The sequence below is a fragment of the Acinonyx jubatus genome, chromosome E2 (genome assembly GCF_027475565.1).
Source record: "Acinonyx jubatus isolate Ajub_Pintada_27869175 chromosome E2, VMU_Ajub_asm_v1.0, whole genome shotgun sequence".
NCBI classification, from domain to species: Eukaryota; Metazoa; Chordata; class Mammalia; order Carnivora; family Felidae; genus Acinonyx; species Acinonyx jubatus.
The window spans coordinates 28,413,639-28,430,397 of record NC_069396.1 but is presented as its reverse complement, the minus strand read 5'-3'; the positions used below and the strand labels follow the sequence as shown (position 1 = coordinate 28,430,397).

The 16,759-nt window shown below is 44.6% G+C and overlaps 1 long non-coding RNA gene across 2 annotated transcripts in view; it reads right to left on the bottom strand.

Moving 5' to 3' along the window:
• Positions 1-16,759, bottom strand: part of LOC106973295 (uncharacterized) — a 256,290-nt gene that overhangs the window by 31,778 nt on the left and 207,753 nt on the right. The window contains exon 5 of one of the 2 annotated variants that reach the window (XR_008293422.1): positions 1,595-1,739. The exons of the other annotated variant lie outside the window; for it this stretch is intronic. This is a non-coding gene — a long non-coding RNA (uncharacterized LOC106973295). The remainder of the gene's footprint in view (positions 1-1,594; positions 1,740-16,759) is intronic. 2 annotated transcript variants of the gene reach the window in all.

Sequence of the window (16,759 nt, the reverse complement as noted above, 5' to 3'; positions counted from 1 at the left end):
AAAGCCTGCCTTGCACCTTTCCCCGGCACAAAGGTGCATCAGAAGGCCCAGCCCACAGGCTGGCTGGACTCTAAACCAGCATTAGTTAAGCAAATGCTGGTAGCTGAGAGCCTCCCCATCCCCCACCCAAAACACCAGGTTCTGGGGAAGCATTGCTTCTCTTTCCTGCCACTCACACTGGGGCTTAAATGTCAACCTCAATGAATTACATTTTAATCTATGTTATCAACCTGGCCAAGGCCCTAATTGGATGCCAGGCACACCCGCTGAAGGGCATGCATAATTCATTAACTGGGAGGCCACTAAAGCCTTTCATCATGGGCCAGGGAAGGAGGAGGGAGAGAAGGAGAAGAGGAGAAGGAGGGAGAGAGGGGCAGGGAGGGGTATGAGTTGGAAAAGGAGGGCAAGCGGGTGGGTTGGAGGGGAGATGAGAGAAGGGACCTGGAATAATCTTCCCAGACTTTAAGTTTAAAAACTCAGTGGGCACTCTCTAAGCCTCTGCCCCAGGGCCTCCTCCTCCAGAAAGCCTTCATTCTTTGCCCACCCACTCCCAACCCCCTGTAGCAAGCTCAGGCCCTCCTTCTCTTACTCTCCCACAGCACAGGATGTACCTCTGTCATGCATGACTAATCACAAGGTCCTATAATGTTTATTTAAACATGTGCCTCCCCCTGGACCTTGAATCCACTCCTTTCGGGGTAATGTCTCACTCGATGACAGATCACTCCTGCCTGGCAGACTCTGCACACAGTAAGGGTCTGTCAAATGACTGATTTTCACTCAAATTTCTAGCTCAGGCCAAACAAAGAAATGATCTTAGCGAACCAACATGTCCACTGGAGCTCCCCAGCTGTGCTACCAGACTTGCTCCTGTTCCTCAAAGCCACCATCCATTCTGCCCAACCCCTGTCATCTTCTGTCATCATCTCCCAAAGCCAAGAACCAGAGAGGGAAGCAAACACAGCGATAGTAGAACCGAAAGGGGGAGTCCCCATTTGTTTGGGCATGCCTCATGCTACACAGCTAAGCACGGAACACCCCCACCTTCCTCAGTCCTGTCCACGTGAGCTCCTGCTCCACTCAAACGGCCTTGTCCAGGTTGCTAACCAAATCCATGTGGTCAAAGCCAACAGGCACTTCTCTGCCTTCACCTTGACTGACCTGTAGCAGCATTGAGCTCCCCCACTTCCTTGATACATGACCTTCTCTTGATTCCTGATACCACACCCTTCTGTTTTTCCTCCTTCCACGTTAGCCACTTGGTGTCCACTTGCTTTGCTGAATCTCCCGCATTTGTCTGACCACTGAACGGTGGCAATCCCCAAGGCTCACTCCTCAGACCTCTGCTCTTCTCTGACTACTGTTTCTACTTAACATTATTCCGTTCCGTGGCTTTAAATGCCATCAAACACTAATGGTTCCTAAACAAACACATCCATCCTTGACCTCCCCCTTAAGCTTCAAGCATAAATATCCACTTTGGTGTCTATAGCTATCTATTGCTGCATAACAAACTACCCCCAAATGTAACTGTTTGAAAAAATAAACGTGTTATCTCAAGTTTCTGTGAGTCAGGAATCTGGATGCCACTTACCTGGGTGCTTCTGGCTGATGTTCTCAAGCTGCCAGTGGGGGCTGCAGTCTCATCAGAAGGTGTGATGCGGGAGGTTCTGCTTCCAAGTTCACTCACATGGCTGTTCCATGGGAGTCTCTCCATAAACTCACAACATGGCAGCTGCCTTGTTTCAAAGAAAGTGAGCAAGAGGAGAAGGAGGAGTACCCAAGACAGAAGCCAGGGTCTTTTTGTAACCTGATCTCAGGAGTGACAGTCCATCCTCTTTGCCCAATTCTGTTTGTTGGAAGTGAGTCACTAAATCCAGCCCACCCCAAGGGGAGAAGATCACACAGGGCATGAAGAGCAGGATCATTGATGGCCATCTTAAATAGGCATCTCTAATTAAACGTGCCCATGAAAGAACTCCTAACATTTCCCACCCCAAACTTGCTCCTCTCCGTATTTTCTCTATCTTAGTAACTAGTGCACTAGCATCGGAATGGAGTGTACTATCAATTTGGATAAGCTGGAACTACATCTCCCAGAATCTCCTTAGTGCATGGTTCTGGGATAGAGTTGGCCAAAGAGGGAACCGGCACAGGATTTGGAGGAAGGAAGTGAAGCATCAGTCATTATTATTGAAAGATCGTGTAAGTCACATATACTGTTGAGCAGACAGAGGTACCTGGGGCCTTGCAGTTTGTCCATATCTCCTCTGCTTTGTGTCCAGCTTATCTTCCTAACTGCTGGCCAACAACTGACCAACAGCTACTCCAGGCCCACGTCTAGATGTGTGGCTGTGGCCCCAGGGAGGTGGTAGATTCCCAGAGGCAACAGCACCCCAGAGCCCTCTCCATGAGTCTCCTCATGGCCTCATCTTGCTAGCTGGATATGCTTGAGTTCTTGGATGTCCCACTGCTCCAATGTATTCACCTACACAGGGGCTTCAGGACTGTTGTTGGCTCTTTCTCTGACCCTTCAATTCACCCTTCCCCTTCCAAACTTCACTGCCCCAGGATCTCCCGTTATAAGACAATGAATTCTTATAATGAATGCTTTATCCCATACTGCTGTCTCCTTTTGCTCTCAGTTGAAGTGTCACCTCCTCAGACAGGCCTTTCCTAAATTCACCACCCTGTCCATGTTCTAATTTCTCAGACCATCAGATTCTGAATGAGATCATTATTAGCCAACCTTACCACTTTACTATGTCTCATCTGCACAATATTGTGTAATCGTGCTGCCATGGATACTCCCGCAAAAAGGGCATATTTATACCTACTTTTTTGATGGGGAAATGAAAGCACAAAGAGGTGATGTGATCTTCCCGTGATCCCACAGAGTAAGCTATGAAACAGATGGTAAAAGGGGAATCAGAACCCAGTGCTGCCTGACTTCTACTCCATTCTCTTCATCACATATAACACCTCCCTGTGCCTGAAGCTGGCATTGGGAGAGCTTCTCTACATCTGGCTCAGTGTCTTTATCACTAGTACCTCACACTGGTTGTGAGCACTGAGCGTTTACTCAGTACTGTCATGTGCCTGCCCCAACAGATCTCAAGAGCCATCTCCCCTGGGGAGGATCTGGAGTAGAATCGAGGATGCTCAGGATTCTTTTGAGCCAAGGATCCATGTGTCCTGTCCAAGACTAGGTGGCAGATTTCATTCTGGACCCTGAGCAGTGCCCTGCCGGGGCCTCTTTCTACCCGACTCCTCTCTCAGCTCACAGTCTCAGGTGGGCTGGTGGCCCATCTCTCAACCCCACACAAAATCAACAACACAAGGCACCAACCACAGACCAAACCTGCAGCTGGGCCGTGTTTATCACAGAGGCCAGGCGACTCCCAGGCAGCAGGCCTCTCCTCTTCATGGCCCTCACCCGCTTGCAGGCAACTATATCTTGTGTTCGCCTGCAGTAGGGCTGGGCTGCGTCAGGCCTTCAAGGAGCGTCATTTGGAACTCTTCTGAGGTTTATGCAACTCAGAAGCTATGCAGTCGGAGAAACAGACTTGTAATCCAGCAAGTCAAAGGACCACAGAGAAGCCAGTGTCACTATGATTAGTTTCATCTCCAGCGCCTGCTGGGTAAAGCCCAACATCCTCGCCTACTGTCAGAGCTCTCTGAGGTCTGTCTTCAGCCAGGACTCACTGTACAAATGCTCTGACCCTCCCTCTCCCTGGAAGACATGGGCCCTCTTGCCCCTTTGACTCAGCTCAGAGCACTGTCCCCCTTCCTGGTGACCTCTCCTTACCCCTTTACTGCCTCATACCCTTGCCCAGAGGTACAGGTCAAAAACAACCATTAACCACATAATGGTTAAGCAACATTTGTGCATTATCTTCTTTTTTTTTAAATTTTTTAATGTTTATTTTTGAGACAGAGAGAGAGCACAAGCAGGGGAGGGGCAGAGAGAGGGGGAGATATGGAATCTGAAGCAGGCTCCAGGCTCCGATTTGTCAGTACACAGCCCAATGGCAGAGCTCGAACTCATGAACCGTGAGATCATGACCTGAACTGAAGTTGGACACTTAACCAACTGAGCCACCCAGGTGCCCCATGAATTATCTTCTTTTAAGATTTAGAAAAATCACTACTTTTTAATCAATTTATACTTTCCAAAAATGTTTTCCCATCTGCTGTTGATCGATCAAAAGATATTAGGTGGGCTGAACATAAAGCAGCTCCACTGTAGAGTTGTGGAAATAACCATACCTGGCAAATTTTGAGCTCTTCCTTTTTGCCTAGAGGTGTGCCAAATGCTTTCTGTGAGTTGAATACACTGACTTCTTTCAAAAGTCCTGGGAGGTAGCTATTGCTATTATCCTCATTCTCCGGAAGAGAAAACTGAGGCTCAGAGATATTTTAAAACACCCCTATTCATTGCCCCTCAACATATTAAGTAGCAAAGCCAGAATTTGAACCCTGGTCACCAACTCCAGTCAATCGCTCAGTCACACCCAGTCACAAAGGAAGGCCCAGGGAGGTGAAGAGACTCGTCCTGCTCTTTCATACAAATACTTCTTAAATTTTAATATGCATGGAAATCACCTGGGGGTCTAGCTAAAATGTATTAAAATGAAGATTTTGATTCTGTAGGTCTGGGAAAGGTCCAAGATTCTGCATCTCTAACAAGCCCCCAAGCAATGCTAACACTGAGTGTGGTGAGGTTCTATATCACGCTGCATCTGGAAAGTACCTGCCACCCACTCACTGACGTCAGATCTTCCTGGGTAGGTAAGTTCTTGTATTGAGCACAGACCACCCTTGCCATTGCAAGTAACTGAAAACCCAATTCAAACATTGGTTTAAGACAAAAAAGGAATTTATTGGTTAATGTAACTGGAAGTCCTGGCTTTAGGCAAGGCTGTATCTAGATGCTCTGATGATGTATGAGGACCTGGTTTTTCAAAACTGCTCAGTTTGCACTTCGTGTTGGCTTCATTCCCAGGCTCTACATAGTGATACGAAGGCTGCCAGAGGAATGAAGACACGGTGGGATGGTCCTGACAAGCTGGAACTTTCTCCTACATGGCAGGCTCCAAGTGTCTCATCACCCCACGCCCGACCTGGGTGTCCTTAAAGTCTGAGCGGGCTCATGATGCCAATGCCACCAGGTGGATTTGCTAAGGAACGAATAGAGATGAAGTGACCACACCCTGATGTGTTGTAGTACATTTTCAAATTCCCTGGGTTATTCTATTCTTCCTTAACTGTGGCAATTTGGTCCCAATTCTTCATTCCCCTGCAGCAATGTTATATATCTACATCTTTGCCATAGCTCCATAGTGGGTGGGGTGAAACCTGCAGAGGCTGGAAACCTGCTTGCCCAGTTTGGCTTACTGTCTTGTGCCACGGTGGCCATGGAGTAGAGCACACATCCTGAGCGTGTCCCCAGTGGCTGCTGGCCTATGGAAGACGAGACATGTGGAATGAGCCTGTACCCAATCTGCAGCCTAGAGCCTGGGGCCCAGCCTAGCCCAGCTGAGAGGCAGCTGATCTGCAAGACTGTGAGCAAGAGAATAAATGATTGCTGTGTCAAGTCACTGAGACTCAGTTGGGGTTGTTTTGTCACACAGCATCACGGTGGCAGTAGCTAATACACCAGCTTAATAATTCACCCTCAAAAATGGGACAATAAATTCTTTTCCTTTTGAGCTCCCCAAGCAGTACCTCGTGTCCACTCAGGTAGAAAAACAACAAGACTCCTCCATTCTAATTTCTCAATATGACAGATCGGGAAACTGAAGCTCAGAGAAACAAGAGCTTTGTTTAAGATCACACTGAGTAGGTAGGCCAGCAGGCAGAAGTAGAACAGCCTGCTGACCTCTGAGCCAGTGTCTTTCCCCTATCCCCTCCGCCCCTCTTATTTCTTTATTCAGAGCCTCGGAAAACATTCTTGTGACCTGCACTGTCCTGACAAGCATGACCTCAAGACTCAGAGGTCCCACGTGACTCTGGCCTTGCATCAGGGAATGACTTTTGAAGGCCCATGCACTCAAGGCCCTCTGTGGATGTCCAAGCTCTGCTTTCCAGCCACAGCCTGCAGGACCACAGAGGTAGGTTATGTTCAAGGTCTGGGTACAATCTCAGATCTCAGTGACACAAGCAGGTCCACCTGCCCATGGGGTCTCAGGGCCTGTGGCTGGAGGGTTTCACACAGACCACATGAGAGAAGTCATAGCCAGGAACAGGGCTCACATGTGCTGTACTGGGGAGGAGAGTGGGTCAGAGTGGACATTGGAAAGGAGCAGAGAGGGGCCCATCTGCTCCTGAGGACCACCTGGGATCAACCCCAACGCAAGGCCAAGTCCAACCGCAAGGTGCTTCCTACTTTCAGAGAAAATGGTTCTCCAGCAGCCTTGCTGAGGGAAGTGGGCGCTTGGCTCACAGGCCTGGTTGGCAGGGATGCAGCGCAGATGGGCTGCTGACAGCATCCCCCTCTTGCCCCCTCCTCAGACAACTCCAAAGGGGGAGTGAGCCGCAGGCTTGCCCGCACCATCTCCTTCCACGCCACATTCACACAATCTGGTAGTATCTCTCACGTGAACCCCACCCCCACTGATCTCTCCCGACCATGCTGGCCCTGCAGGTCCCCAGCCCCAACTAGCCTCAGTTACCACCTCAAAATCAGGGCTGGGACTAGGGTGAGGTGGCGAGGCACAAAATTTAGGTAGGTGCCAAAATTACTCAGCAAACAAGATAAGTAATATTTTCACGCAATATTTTTAAAAATCAAAATTAATGCAAAAAATATGCATGATAAGCAAATATCAAAAATTTATACAAAAGACAGTTTTGGACAGGTGGGGTTTGGGTTAAGGCAAATTAAGGCCTCATCCTACAAGTACAGGGGTAGATGCCTTCATTAAAAAATTTTTGGTATTTCGTCCATAATGGATTTTTTTGCATTATTAAAAAAATTTTAAATACTGCATTAAAATATTTATTCTAATTACTGATTTTTGGCCCCCACTTAAATTCTTCTTTTTTTTTTTTGAGAGGCAGCATGTGAGTGAGGGAAAGGGGCAGAGGAAAGAGAGAGAAAATCTTAAGCAGACTCCACACTCAGTGCAGAGCCCAACACAGGGCTTGATCCCACGACCCTGGGATCATGAACTGAGCCGAAATCAAGAGTCAGATGCTCAAGTGATTGCACCACCCAGATGCCCCTTAAATTCTTCATCCAAGGCAAGCACCTCACCTTCCTCATCTTGGTCCTGGTCCTACAAACCCAAATGTGGTCACTCACTCTCCTCAGTCTTAGCAGTGCCTTCCCAATATTGTCAAGATACAAACAAAACTCTTCTAGGTCCTCATGATTGGATCTCTGCCCACTGTTCCATCCTAACCACTGGTAGCCAGCTGGAACACACCCATATGGCCATAGGGGTTGTTAAAATATTGGAATACTTCCTAATCCGAAGCACCAGCACCTCACTCCAAGGGTCCCCTGTCATCCTAGCTCCTCTCACAGGATCCTGTCAGAACCTCCCACAATCCAGCAACCAAAGGATCAATGCCTGACCAACTCAGGACCTCCAGATCTTGCCCAAGCAATATTCTCAATAGCCACCTGTCTGGCCTCATCCTATGCCATGTTTAATAAACCTAGTGGGGACAATTATTCAAATTACAGTCCCCTCCTCACACTACACACAAACATGCATTCCAGCCAAAGTAAAGACTTAAATATACACCTAAACAAAAACTGACCCTAAAAGCTTTTGCAAGTACATTTAGGAAGTTTTTAAAAATCTGGGCTGGGAAAAGGCTTCCTGAGCAAAATACAATGCCATATTGGAAAACTGGGAGAAAGTGTTAGCAAGAAATAACAGATAACACCATAATATGTAAAGAGCTCCTATCAATCAATGACATGACAAAGAACCCCCCCCTCAAAAAATGGGCAAAGCATATGAATGGGCAATACACAGAAGAGGAAATAAAGATGGTCAATAAACACAAGTAAAGTTGTTTAATTTTGCCAGAACTCAAGGAATATAATTAAAATAACAATGAGATCATTGTAACTCAGTCACCAAAAATGTAAAAAATTGTGACTACTCAGCATTGGCAGATAAGGATGTAGTGAAACAAGTACTCTGTTGGGGACTAAAAGTGATGTAAAAAAATTTTTTGAAGGGATAATTTGGCAATATTTAAGGGTTTTAGAGGAGAAAGGGAACACTCGCTGTGTTCTTATCCTATCTATAAATTCCCTTAGCCCTGGAGAGGGGGCAAGGCCATGATCACCAATGTGGATACCCCATAAAGAAAAGATCAGAGAGCCATGGGGGAAGAAAAGCCCAGGATGCTAATGGGTAGCAAACACAAAGTCTTCAATCAGAGGTCTTTTACCTCACCGTGATGCCCAAAATGAGCTAGCCCAAGACTACAAGACACTTGGGTCAGTCGATAACTGCTCACTGCTTCTAGGTCAAGTCCCAGCTCCTTAGTATGACATACCAGTCCATGCTCTCTCTCTACCTTCATTCCCTATTGCTCCAACTCATATTCCACATCATGGCCATTTCTGGACTGAGCCCACCATATTCCACTTCATGCATTCCACCCCTATCCTCTAAAATGCCATTTTCTTAATTTTCATCAGGACAGTAGTCCCCAGTCCTTCAGGGCCTGCCTCAGGCATTCCTTCCTCCAGGAAACCCTTCCAACTTCCCCTTAGATTGGGAGGTGCCCTGGCCTCTCACTCAGAGCCCTTAATGGCCTGCTTCCTTACTCCACCATGGGCTTCTGGAGGACAGAGACCTTGCCCTGGGCACCTCTGATCTCTGATGCTGAATCATAGGATAGCAATGGAGTATCTACTACTTGTGAAATACGTATCAGACCCAGGCAGTATAGTGATGAATAGATGTCCCTGTTCTTGTGGAGTTTACTTCAAATGGGAGAGACAGAGTAGATGTTTTAATTAGTTCATTAAAGGATGGATTGTTATTAGTGTTTCAAATAAATAGAGAATAGGTGGGCAGCTGTAGATAGAGTCATCAAGGAGGCCTCTCTGAGGAAGCGGCATCTTAGGTGAGACCTGAAGGGTGAGAAGCCAGCTGTGAGTGAGCCAGGCAAAGGAAATGATGAGGGCAAAGCCTTTGTGATCAGGATCACATATTGACTGGAGGGCAAACACAACTGTAATGGGATGCCACTGAAGAGCTCTGACTTCTAATCCCTCTGGCTGCTATGTGAGAAATGGATTTCAGGGATGTAAGTGCAGAAGTAGGGACACTAGGTGGCCATTCCACTAAATGCAGTAACAATGGTGGATGTTCAGGTAGAAGCAGAGAAGTAAAATTGTATTAGGGAAAGATCTGAAATCTCAGTGGTTAATTAACACTCAGCACATGTACATATAGTTTATTTCTTGCCCACACAAAAGACCAATGTGGGTAGGGCAGCCCTTCATCTTGGAGCCTGGAACATGTGGCCTCCAATGTATTGTGTCAGGGAAAGAGAGAGGCAAAGGAGGCACACCGTTCTTTACTGCCTTGCCCAAGAAGTGCCTTGTGTCACCTCTGCTCATAATTCATTGGCCAGAACCAGTCACATGACTCCATCTGCAAAATGGCAAATGGGGATGTGAGCTATCCAATGAGCACTTTGTGGACCACAGAAATGTATTTATTATTGGAGACACAGGTGATCTGACGTGATGGACCAGGTGTGGGGGTGGGAGGTGGTGGTGGGGAGGCAATGGGAAGAGTCAGGGATAATTCCCAAGTTTCTGGACTTGGCAACCGGGTATAGAGCTAACACATCCAAAAAGAAACTGCTCTTCCCCTACCATGAACCTAATTTCTTCTTCCATCTTAGTTGTTGGCAAGTTCGTGCTTCTGGTTGCCCAGCTCAAATACCTTGGCATCTTTCTTGAATATGTACACTTTAAGTGGGTGAATTATATGGTATGCTATATCACAATAAAGCTGTAGGTAGGTAGGTAGGTAGGTAGATAGACAGACAGACAGACATATCCAGAATCTGATCACTTCCTTTACCTCCACTGCTGCTACTTTGGCCCATCTCCCCACCATCTTTCCCCTGGACCATGACCACATGGGGGTCAGAGTGATTCTGTTACGATGTAAAGCAGATTAAGTCATTTTTCTGCTAAAAACCCTCCAAGGGCTCCTGTCTCAGCATTACAATCACATTCCTTACAATGGAGCACAAAGCCCTACACACTCTGACCTCTCCTTTTTCACCTTTGGCCTGACCTCCTACTCTGGGTCCTCCTCACAAACTCTTGGCCAGTCACACCAGTCTCCTTACCATTCCCCAAATGTACCAGACATGTTCTCATCTTAGGACCTTTGCACTTGCTGTTCCTTCAGCCTGGTCTGTGGTCCCCCAGACATCTGCATGGCTCACTCCCTCACCTCCTTCTCCCTTCTTTGCTCAAATTTTACCTTCATAGTAAGGCTTCACTGACTAACCTATTTAAAATTGTAACCCTACCTCAATATGTTTAATCCTTTACTATACTCAGCATTTTTATGGCATTTGTCACCTTCTCACATACTATCTAATCAACTTATTTGCTGTATCTGTTGTTGATCGTTCTGTCTCTCCCAGCTCAACTGTAAACGTCAAGAGGACAGGAACCATTATTTTGTCCTCTGATGCATTACAAGCACTTAGTGGACACTAAGTAAATAATTGTTGATCAAATAAACAAACATGTGAAATTCCCACCGGGTGGGATGGCGAAAACTCTTGCCGATAGTAGATGCTCAATAAATACTGGTACAAGATTGATCCACAGGCCAGATTTTGAAATGTTTCCCACAACATGAGCCTAGGGGTGAAATGAGATCACAGAAAATGACAAGCACAGCGCTTGAGCCATATTACAGTCTCAGTAAGCATTCGTTTAGGACAACTTTGCTTCACAAATTCTGTTCCCCATCTTAGAATATCATCCCTTCTCCTTCAAATGACCTAATTCCACCCATCCTTCAAGGCCTAGTCAGAACCATCCAGCTTATTCTCTCCCAGCTCTAAACTCTACATCTTTTTTTTGGGGGGGGGGGGTAAACTCAGGCAACCTCAGGTTCTCTCTTGGTAGATATTTGCGTGTAACTGCTCTGTCAGTGTACCTTTCCATCAACTCTCCTGGTGATCTTTTTCAATGATTAATGCCTTTTTTGGCGTATCCTCACTTCCACACACATTCCACCCAGTCCTCCTGGGACCACATAAACTATGAGACAGGCGTGCCTGCCAACACTCTCATCAAAAATTATCAGGAATAGAATTTAATAAACAGGAAACAACATATAAAAACACTGAGTCAGAGAAATGACACACAAAAGCTGAAATTGCCTTTGCTGCCAAAATTCCAATCTGTAGATGGGTCCTTCACTGTCACCAAAAAGGAGAGCCCATGTTCTCAGGACTTCAGTTCGGCATTCCCTGAGGCGGCATCTCAACTCTCCTATCTCCGCAAGGCCTTTGCCATCTCCAGTCCACCCAGGACCCCAGTAACTGTGCTGTTGTTTCTGGATCATCCTCAGCAGCACTCCTGACTTCCTGTCATATTTGGAAATCTATTTCCCATGCCTCAAAGAATTAATGGGAGAGAACAAGAAAAGAGAGACCTGGTATTTACTCTTCACAATGCCGTCTTTGCAGCTCCATAGGCCAACATCTTCCCTTTCTTAGTGGGTCTGTTCAGAGTGCTCGCTGAAGAATCCATTTGAGAATCCACTGGGATCTCTCTGCCCAATCTGATAACTCCCCATTCCCACCTTCCTGGTGATAATGCACTGATGTGAAAGTATGTACAAGCTGGAAATCCGGCTGGTTCTATGGTGTCTTTTTGCTGTTGGGTCCACCTATATGTTGTGTTTCTCCAGCTGGCCCTTAAGTCTTAGAGCCAGGCTGGAGAATTTTTCCTTTGTGTCTCCTTGACTTTTAGAAGTAGGTATTACTTCAGTCCTGGCTGACCACTGAGTGACACAAATTCAGATCAGAGAATTAGCTCATTCAAGGAAGGCATGCCCTTTGAGGATAGGCATGAGGCTACCGAAGGTCCCAACAGCCAGAGTCAGGTTTTTAGTTTAGATGAGGTATTATGGAAGTTAAGTAAACTTTAAGGAAGAAAATATCTTTTGAGCATATATTATATATAAAGTATGGTGCTTTAACTTTTACCGAGTGCTTCCTGTGCATAGGGTACTCCCCCAGTATGCTTCATACATATCCATACATATTAAACAATTTAATCATCAAAACAACTCTAATCAGGAGCATTTGTTATTACACTCACTTTACAGATGAAGAAACTGAGGCACAAAGATGTTAAGTACAGCAGCAAATGGTCACCAGGCCTACACACAGGTGATATCAAGGACAGAGTAACATATATGCCACAAAAGAGGAAAGTGGAGAGGCTAGGTCCCTCTCTGCAATTCCCTTACCTGCCTTGCCTACCTCAAGAATCGTATGCATCCTTCAAGATCCAACTCAGGGTCTGCGTTTTCTGGAAAAGCCTTCTGTGACCCCCACCTCCCAGCAGAAATGGCCGCTCTCTTTGCTGACCCACTTGACTGGGGCATAGCACTGACCCAGCCTGATCACCCAGTGTAACAACGGCTTCCGTGCCTGCCCCCCCCTCACTGGGCTGTGAGCTCCTGGAGAGCAGAGGCAGACAGTGCACCCAGGGCCTTCCCAGCACAGAGCATGGCACACACTAGGTCCTCAATAACCCCTGGCTGAATGACACAGCAGTAAGTCAGGCTTACTTGAAGGCCTCCATCCTGAAGTGACGCACGTCACTTCTACTCACATTCCATTGCCCAAAGCAAGTTACATGCTTCTGGTTGCACTTTTCACACCTCAGACCTTGCCTGATAAAACTCAGCTATGTCAGACAGACCCCTATGGGGACTGCTAGATGGATCAGTGACAGACAGGCAGAAAGTAACCAAGCCAATTCAGCGTATTCACATCTTGGGAATCCCCCGACAAGGGACACTTCCAGTAATGTGGGAAAGTTGTAAGTGAGGTCTGTATTGTGCAGGCTACAAAGGGAAGGTTTGGGGACACACGGAGGAATCCACACGGGCACATAATGCCAATTCTACTGTTAATTTTCCACATGATTTTGGGCACATCCTTTTCCCTCAATGGTTCTCTTTTCCTCCACCAGGAAAATCTTGGGCTATAAGTTCATGGTCTCTGTGGTTCTAAAGTTGTATGATCCTGACAACCAAGCCTGGTTCACCGACATGCCAAAAATGTTACCTACCCATTACTTGGGTGTCTGATGAATCTTAGCAAATGCAGCAAACCACTATAGAGAAACAAATATTCCTTTTCCCATCTTTAAAACGTCTGTCTTTTTCTACCCTCACACATTTTTTTTCCTTTTTAAATATTGAGTCTCAGGGGTGAATAAGTTATGCCATCTCCAAATGTTCAGAAATTTAGATTCCATGGGAGTGAAAGAGAAGGAGGGGTGAATGATCTTTTCCCTTTCGTCACAGGAAGCTGTAGCATTTTGCAAAAGAAAGAAGGGCTTCTGATTATTAAAAATAAACCCTGGCCCACAGCCTGCCTTGCACATTAATCTTGCCAACAGATGCACACACACTCTCTGGCTCCGTGCTGAGACCCAGCTTCTCTGGCCAGTTTTCATGCTGAGATTCTCTAAGGACAACCATTTCTGTTTGGACAACCATGAAATCAGCTATTTGCTTGCTCAGGGAAGGGAATGCTACCCGAGGGCTGAAGGGGACAATGAGTCCCTAGAATCTTGATTAAGGAACTTAAGTGGTTTGAAAGGAAACTTAAGATATGTATTGAGATTCTTTTAGTATTAAGTGATAGGAACACTAATATAGATTAATACAGAGAAGGTAACTTTTTCTTGTGGCTCATATACCTGAAAAGTCCAGAACATGGGCATCCCAACTAGCTTCAGGAATGGCTGAATCTAGGTACTTAAGTAAGCTCATTGGGGATTTGTCTCTCTCCCTCTCTATGTGCTCTTTCACTCTCAGGCAAACTTTGCCCAAGCTTGACAAGATTCTCTCCTAGCAGTTAACTCCAGTGGAAAGAGATTCTGGTTCCCACTGGTTTCAACGAAAGTCTCAGAAATAACTCTTGTTGCATAATTTGAGTCACATGGCCATTCCTCAACTAATTGTTGTAGCCTTAGGGTAGAATACATTAACTGGCTAGAGTAGGGCACATGGAACTGAGAATGAGGGCCCCCCATTCTTGCCTGATGAACTGAGAGTGTACAGGGGTAGTTCAGATCCCCCCACTAAAAGTCCATTTTAAAACCTAGACAGAATGCATGGAGCATTCTGAGGACTCTGTTAAATAAGTAATAACAGGTGGAAAGGGGAATAAGACAAGGATTCAAAGTACCACTGACACCTTTCCCCACTCTCGTATCCCTGGACCTGAACGTAACACAGCCAAACCCTGAAGTGGGCATTAGCTCCTACAGAGCTCTAGGAGAGGCTCTTGGGTTCTGGCTCAGGGAATGAGAAGGAAATACAGATGAATTGAACACCACCACCAACAAATTAGATCTTACTGACATTTACAGATTTCTTGTCTTTTCAAAGAGAAGCATCATATGCATCTTTTTCAAGTGCACATTAAATATTTACCAAGATAGACCATATCCTGGACCATAAAATAAACTTTGAGGCACCTGGATGGCTCAGTCAGTTGAGTGTCCAACTTCAGCTCAGGTTATGATCTCACGGTTTGTAGGTTCGAGCCCCATGCTGGGATTTGTGCTGACAGCACAGAGCCTGTTTTGGATTCTCTGTCTCCCTCTCTCTCTGCCCCTCCCCCCTCTTTCTCAAAAACAAATGAACATTTAAAATAATAAACTTTAACAAATTTAAAATAATCGAAGTCATACAAAGTGTGCCCTCAAACAATAATGGAATTAAGCTGGAAATGAATGAGAGAAAGAGAAGAGGAAAATCTCAAACACTAGCATATTAAACAACATGCTTCTATGTAACTCATGGGTCCAAAAGGAAGTCTCAGAGGAAATTAGAAAATATTTGAACCAAATGAAAATGAAAATACAACATATCAAAATGTGTGGGACGCATCTAAAGCAGTGCTTAGAGGGAAATTTATAGTACATACAGTCCCCAGCTTATAATGGTTTGACTTATGATTTTTCAGCTTTACAATGGTGGAAAAGAGATATGCATTCAACAAAAACTTTACTTTCAATTTTGAATTTTGATCTTTTCCAGGGCTGGCAACACTCTCTTGTAAGCCACAGCTCCCAGTCAGCCACATGATCATGAGGGTGATCAACCGATATGCTTACAACCATTCTGTATCCATATGGCCATTCTGCTTTTAATTTTTAGTATGTTATTCAATAAATTACATTAAATATTCAAAACTTTGTTATAAAATAGGTTTTGGATGAGATAATCTTTCCCAACTATAGGCTAATGTAAATGCTCTGTTCACATTTAAGGTAGACTGGGCTAAACTATGATGTTTGGTAAGTTAGATGTATTGAATGAATTTTTGACATGATATTTTCAACTTACAATGGGTTTATTGGGACATAACCCCATTGTAAGTCAAGGAAGATCTGTATTGAGTACTTACATTAGTAAAGAAGAAAGGTCTCAAATCAGTAGTTTAAACTTCCACAAGAAACTATTAAAAGAAGAACAAAATAAAACCAAAGCAACCAGAAGAAAGAAAACAATAAAGTTAATACAGAGTGAAGAAAATTGAAAACAGAAAGATAACAGAGAAAATAAATCAAGCCAAAAGTTGTTCTTTTCTTAAATAATCAATAAAATAGAAATGTGTGTAGCAAGAATCACAAAAAAAAGACACAAATTATCATCAAAAATGAAAAAGGGAATATCATCACAGATCCTGTAGTCATTAAAAAGAAAAATAAGGAAATACCACAAACACACCAATACATGTACATTCCATAACTTAGATTAAATCAAACATTTCCTAGAAAAGCACAAAAAAACAAAATCACTCAAGGTGAAAAAGACAACCTAAATTGTCCTACAAATATTAGAGAAATTGAATTTGTAGTTTAAAATCTTTCAAGAAAAAAATTTCCAGGCTCCGTGGTTTCACTGACAAATTCTACAAAATAAAAAAGAAATAACACTAATTCTACACAATCTCTTCCAGAAAAAATGAAGTGAAGGGAACATATCCCCCACGCATTTTATGAAGCCAGCAATACCGTGGGACCAAGAACTTACAAAGATAGTGACAGAAAGAAAAGTACAGACTAATATCTTTCATGAACATAGAAGCAAAATTTCTTGACAAAATGATAGCCACCAAATCCAGCAATACATAAAAGAAGAAAAAACACAACCAAGTTACATTCAAGGCAGAAATACAAGGCTGGTTAAATATTAGAAAAATCCATCAATGTAGTTAATTCCCATAGTCAAACTTTAAAATGGGGAAAAAAACTCCACATGAGTATATCAATTAATGCAGGAAAAGTATTTGATAAAATTCAAAACCAATTCATAATGAAGTCTCAGTGAAACTGGAATAGAAGGAATCTTCTTCAATGTAATAAAAGGTAGCGATAAAAAACCTACAGCTGACATTATACCTTATGGTGAAGGACTGCATGCTTTCCCCTTAGATTGGGAACAGGTATGGATGCCCATCGGAATGGTTATTGTCAAAAAGACTG